The 6,976-nt window shown below is 33.6% G+C and overlaps 1 long non-coding RNA gene across 1 annotated transcript; it reads right to left on the reverse strand.

Annotated features, from left to right (window-relative positions):
• Positions 1-3,398: 3,398 nt before the first annotated feature.
• On the reverse strand, positions 3,399-4,438 carry LOC132620474 (uncharacterized). Its single transcript, XR_009574921.1, has 3 exons — positions 4,356-4,438; positions 3,845-4,252; positions 3,399-3,734 (listed from the first exon to the last, which is right to left on the reverse strand). It is a non-coding gene; the product is annotated as an uncharacterized LOC132620474 (long non-coding RNA).
• Positions 4,439-6,976: the final 2,538 nt, after the last annotated feature.

A 6,976-nucleotide genomic window follows, 5' to 3' on the forward strand; every position in this document is an offset into this window, starting at 1 on the left:
ATAATTATAAGTTTTACTCACTAATAGTGTAAAGCAAATTACATATCTAGTATAATTTGATCATTCCAATTAGGTCACAGACCATACTTGTTAGGTTATCAATCTATGTCTGGTGTAGACATTTTTACTTGCTTGTAATAGACCTTGATTATATGAGTATTATTTACATTGTTAATGATAATGTTTAAACAATTTCTATTTTACCAGGATAACAAACAACATGTAATTATGAGTTTAGTAGCATTTTCATATGGATTTCTCAATCATAATTGTTTAATGCCTCCTCTATTCTATTTTACTAGATGGTCCGTGCCCGCGCTCAGCACGGGCGTATGACCGACATCATTGTTTGTATTATTTGTGCAATTATTACAGGAATACTAAAAGGATCATAACACCAAGAAAATAATTCTACGTGTTTCAGGTTTTAACACTTCATAATATTTACATGCACTAAGCAACAAAAGTATACAATATTGTGAAATCGTACATTCTTCATTTTCAATGAGGAAATCTGTTTACATAATGGAAAAAAGAAGCACCATGCCTTTTGAAATTTGACCACTCCATAAAGCTTTGTTGTCATAACTCATAAGCCTTTTTTCCCAAGTTGTCAAGGATATTAGAACCTGCCATTAGAAACCATAGGGATGAGTACTTGTCTACCAAAATAAAAGAAAGAATTTGGTAAGCGTAAGAAATGAGGTGGACACAATGTGAAGCAGGATGGAAGTAAAATGTTTGTGTCCTGTTAAGGTAAAGAGAAATACTACGATGCGACTATAAAATAAATAGCTCTTGGAACTATAAGTTGGTAGAAGGAACCCATGGGTGCAAGTTGGCATAACTTTGAGTCTTCTCTGTTACCCATGCATCAAGCAGCAATCAATGAAACAACAAGCTATATTGAGTGAGGAATGACAGTTTGTTACTTGAAAGCCCTTCTAAGGCTAGCTAGCACTTTAGTAAAAAACTAAGTAAGAAAACAACTTCACATCATTTGTGAGATTTTGCTTTGCAAGTATATTCAGATGATGACAAAGGACTATAAAGGAAAAAATCAACTTTTATTCTATTGTATTCTGCTCAACATAGTAGGCAAAAATCATGAGATGATAATTTTGAATCCAAACATAGTTTTCACCCGGATTGATCATGTCACAAACCTTATTCGCAAGGATCTTGTGCTGATACATAAGCCACCCACAAAGACTTATCAGACCAGAAATTGTGAGTTGGTGTCACAAGCAGCATGTAATGAAACAAAGGCCATAAGAAATGCTTGCAAAAGTCATGATAATACTTGTTTATCAATGACAAGATAGTTGGTACATACCTAAATTTCTTTCATAAGAATTTTGCTACTTCCTCTTGTTTATTGAATTCTAAATCTGATGCCTTCAAACACCACACATAAATACCTTCAAACACCCCACATAAATAATCTCCAAATCTAGTCTTTCAGCTGCAAAATTAGTGTATGTAAAGCATATTTGTCCCATTCAAAAGACCACTTTTTTCCTCCTTATCCCTAAGCCTTCAGTTGATACTAATTTGCTACAATGATCATCCTACTTTCATTATAATAATTAGAGTAATCCGATCAACACCACAACCGTCATCAATAATTCATCATACACCACAGATGTGGTATCTTGAAAGTGTGATTTTTCATAAGATTGGAAGGAGAAACATCCAGCATAAACATTAGATATCTAACATCGCAACAAAGGATAGTTTTTTCTTACATGGCAAGAAAAATGGTACTAACAAAAAGAGCAGAGAAAGCAACTCAACTTACATTGCAATCAACCTAGCTCAAGTCAAATTTCAAAAACCTCATCAGACAGAGGATGGTATTAAACTGTACACCTTTTCACCATTCCAAATGATATTAAAGGTAGTTGTTGGTTTTAAATATTTCAAAATGTACAGTGGAAGGGCTCTTATAAACATAATAATTAAGCTGCTCATTTTCTAAAAAAGTTAGAGTGAAGCAATGCAGGTTTGTCTAAATTTGGATCAAACTATTCTGCGTGTTTAACCAACATTACTAAATAATTACTAAGTTCCAAAGAATCGACCTCTATGCAGTGATGTCACTTGATGCCATGTTCAAATGCTAGCAACTGCATTTTTTTTAAAAGGAAGAGGAAGATAGACTGCCCAATTTATAGATGAAAGTTGGTCAGTACATAACTTGGTATTTGTTATTATTTTTGGTATATATAGATCTCACGCAAGATAGCCAAGCAGGAGGTATCAGTTTACCGCTTTACAAATTTCTTCACCCTCATTGGACGACGATCTTAAAGATGCTGAAACTTGTCTTTAGCAGTTCCATAGGCTCTCATTACATTCACTTCCTTCAAGTTAAGCACCTTTCTACTGTCCTACAACCCAAAAGAATAAGGTCTAATTTTCTATATCAGTGGGGAAATCTCTGCCAAATTTTTTTGCTAGAATAGTTTTCAATCTATCTCTATGATGGAAACCAATTGTAAATAGGCCTGTGCACGAATCGGTTCGGTTCGGTTTTAGCCATCATCGAGTTGAAATTTCAAATTTTGACTTTTTAAAATTCTCAACCAAACTCGATCCATTCTAGGTTCAATTCGATTAGTTTTTTATTATTTCGGTTCGGTTACACAAATCGATTTGTTCGGTTTGTTTGAAATTTAAACAAGCTATTTCAGCTTTAGAGTAAACATAACAAAAAATAATGAGATTCTAAATTTATAGCCTTATAACCAAGAAAAAATCATAAACTTGCAAGCATAATAGCTTATAAAATGCAAAACAAGAGCTTGATAACTTGTGCAAGCATACAAATCCGCCAACACCACATTACATATACCAAATTAATAATCCAGCATCTTGCAACTGCAAGCAGACAAGCATAATAACTCAGTTTGCATCCTCAAAAAACTAAAAAAAAAAAAACTCTAATTCGTACAGGTTAAGATCAAAGAACAAACAGAGTCATGGGTGGAGGCAAAGATGGCTCGTGAGAAGAACGCTGAAAAGATGAAAGACCAAAAGAGAAGTCAGCTTGAGGCCAACAAGAAGGCCATGAATTTCCAGGTGTGCATGCAAACATTCATTTGCACCACTTCTAAAGTAAAATAAATATTACTTCACTATTAAGTATTAAGCTATATATATTTAGACTATAGAGTATTACTCATTAGTGACATATAAATTCGGTTTGTTCGGTTCGGTTTGGTTGATAATTGAAGCCAACCGTATCTGAATCGTTAAACTGTAATATTTTTAAATTGCATTTGTAAATCGAAATCAAATTGTATTATCCAAATTTAATTATCCGAATTGTTTCGAATTGGTTCGGAAATTTGGGTTGAACCGATTTGTGCACAGACCGAATTGTAATTCCCAAACAGACACAAGAAAGGAAAGATGTATTACATACACAATCCCTCATCTAGCTTTCATTAATCACACTGTTAGCTGTTGGAGAAAATCAAAGGCACAGAGAAGAGCAATAAACAAAATATAAGAGAGATGAACAAATATTTTGCAGACATCGAAGACATACCTGAAGTTCGATTCACACGCCCAAATCAATTTGGAGCAAACCACATGCAGCTACTTTTTGGAGAATAACAAGTTCAAATCTTTCTTTAGATTGACTTCCTACCCGTGAACATCAATTCCTAGAGATTCAGTGAGACATGCTACCATAGCTGTATTTACACACTTATAAAGTGTAGAACCTGCATATGGTAATGGAATTTTGACTCCAAGTGAATAACATTTTCAAAAGTCTTATGCACAATGAATTAAATAAAAGAAAGAAGCATAGGTGTGACATATGAATACTCACCTAGAGTGTACTCAAATACTACTTCAACTACCATAACAGCCCACATAGCATTCCATCCAACAACTTCACACAGAGGCCTCATGTAATAAAACACAGACACAAGGGAAAGAGCCAATCCTACTTTGAGGCAATGAACAACCTTTTTTTGGGAGAATTAGGTGCAAAAAAAAATTGCCACTTAAGTGTATTGTTGAAATTTGTAGAATATGCAAAGCAAATGCTTTTGGTTTCCCTCACATATATGCCGTCAGCTTCTTCATTGCAATGTTATCATACGACTAAGGAAAGGAAGCAAAGTTACTCTGGAAGCACTCTATCATTCAACTCCAGTTCTTGTTGGGCCCATGCTTCAGTAATTGAAGAAAAGACAATCACAGGACAACCGAGTAATGCACTTACCTTCAAGATCTGACACATGAAAATTTTCAAAAAATAAGTTAAACAAGATGAAAGTCACGTCATCCCCAAAGAGTAATTGAAAAATGAAAACGGAAAAGCAGAATACACCTACCACTAAGGTAAGAATGTAAGACAACCAAAGAGGTGTCATAAGTAAATTCACCAGATGTAGATGCTCCCCCTGAACTACGATAACTATGATCAGCAGCCAAGTAACAATAAAAAACATTTGTTCATTGGTACTGTCAGTAAAGAATTCTTAATTGATGGAGCAAGCAAAGAACAAAGTATATGTTGAAGATGTAAGACTTACTTTCTCTATAGCCCCTTCTCTTCAATCAATGCATGTACGGAATTGGTTAAAGAACAAATGCCACAGGAATTTCAAGAATAGCTACAAAAAATATGGTAATTAACTTCTCCTTGAAAAATAATTAAAGTGGGTTAAACAATGGAATAGTATGATAAAGGAAGTAAGGTTGATGAAAAATGTAAATGGAAGTAATAACTTACATATGTTATATGAATAGTTAGTAGCTTTTTAAAAGTCCTAAGAGAATGCTTTATGGATAATTTCATTATATAATATATTGTAGGTAGAATGATCATCGGGATCGTCTACTGTTGCGGGTCGGATTAATATTTTTACACAGTCTGAACTTCTTGCTCTTGATAAAGCAACATAAAGTTGATCGTGTGAAAAGACAGGTTCACGTAAATAAATTCCTACGGAATCTAGTGTTTGACCTTGAGCTTTATTTATAGTCATAGCAAAACATAGTCGAATAGGAAATTGTGTTCTTTTAAATTGAATAGGCAATTTTTCATCTTGTGAACATAACAATGGTATTCGAGGAATAAAAAATGTTTGCCTTTAAAGTCACCACTTGCAATTTTAGCACTAATAATATGAGTTTTGAAATCAGAACAAATTAAGCGTGTACCATTGCAAAAACCTTCAAAAGGATTTAAATTGTGTAGTAGTATAATTGGACAATTTTGCTTTAGAACTAACTTATAAGGAGGCAAACTAGTAGGATTCAAAGTATGGAGGAAGTCTTCAAATTGACTTTGATCTTTTGGCTCTATAGTTTCATCAATTCCAATGAATGTCACAGCAGTTGTGGGAAATTCATCTATGAACATCTGATTAATTTCGTTTACAAAATCATTTTTGGTCGTTAAGATAACACGTGATGTTACGGAAGATGTATCAGACATGAGCATCTCTAGATTGGGATAAACAGTTTTGAATAAAATATTTAATGAATCTTTCTCATTCGTAAAAGGAATAAGAAATGATTTTGGAACCTCGATTTTATCATGTTCATTAACTTCTTCTCTTCCATCTCCAATTCTTAGTAAATACTCACAAAATGTAGGATCTTTGCATGCACACATATTTTGTGTCAAATGGAATTTTTGAAGATGATCCCAGATATTTGAATACAATCGCCTCCAAAAACTACGACCACCAAATAGTGTATTTATACCCATAAGATCTCTCAAGAGTGAATCAAAAGTCTCAACAAGTTTTTTCCTAGCCATTGATACTTCATCCCATACTATTAGTTTTGCATCTTGAATTAAAAATGCAAGTGAACTCTGTTTACTTATATTGCAACAGTAATTTTCACCTACATCAATAGGAAGTTTAAAACGTGAGTGGGCAGTTCGTCCTCCAGGGAGCACTGAAGCTGCAACACCAGAAGTTGCTGTGGCTAAAGCTATAAATCCTTTTGATCGTACAGTAGCTAATAAAGCGCAGTATAAAAATGTATTTCCCGTTCCTCCAGGCCCATCAATAAAGAATGCTCCTGGTTCATTTGAGAATATTTTATTAAGTATGGTGATGTACACTTGTTCTTGTTCTTTATTTAGTTTTTTATATAGTAATAAATCTTCTTCAGTTACAATTATGTTTCTTTCTAAATGGGTGTATCTAGCCAATTATGTTTCTAGAAGATGTAAAAGATGTAATATTTTCTGATGTGAGTTTAAATTCATTGATATTCCGTCCCATTGAATGCAATATATCATTTATGTGGCTTAGAACTAAATAACGAATGTTTTTTGTTGGTATGTTTGGCATAGCTGTAAAGTCTTCAGACATGGAGCTTTCAAATCTTTCCCATAATTCTTTTGGATTAGCAGGACTACAATATACTAATAGTGTAGCAAATAAACGTCGTAGACTATAAGGCATTTGGAAATTTGCAGCTTCTAACATACATTCAATTAAGTTATTATCAGAAGCTAACAATCCTCTTTTTTTCTGCAGATTCTCTAAATGTGTTATAGGATTTTCCGTTTACAGTCTTGAGATCTTCATATGATTTTGGTCCTCGTATGTTCATCAATAATAGTCGAAGGTAGTATCTTTCTCCTTCTGTTGGATGACAACTAATAATACGTCCAATAGCATAACCTCGTCTTCGACGTGACCACATTTTATCAGTCATTGACCAAACAAAATGTTCTGGGAATTCTTTGTACAATAAGTTAAGTTCCATGGCATGTTTATTTTTTTCGTTCATTGAAAAAAATTCTGTCAACATTGTTCTTCGATTTGTAGGATTTTTAAGTATTGAATTTAGATTTGTAGTCGTTTTAAAGGAGACAAATTGTTGATTTTTAAGATGTAGCTGAAGTTGGTATACATTGGGATTCATCTCATTGATATGAAACACAAACAAACGCCACATAGCTTCTGGAGGTGATACCCATCTGCCT

Source organism: Lycium barbarum, chromosome 11 (genome assembly GCF_019175385.1).
Source record: "Lycium barbarum isolate Lr01 chromosome 11, ASM1917538v2, whole genome shotgun sequence".
NCBI lineage: Eukaryota > Viridiplantae > Streptophyta > Magnoliopsida > Solanales > Solanaceae > Lycium > Lycium barbarum.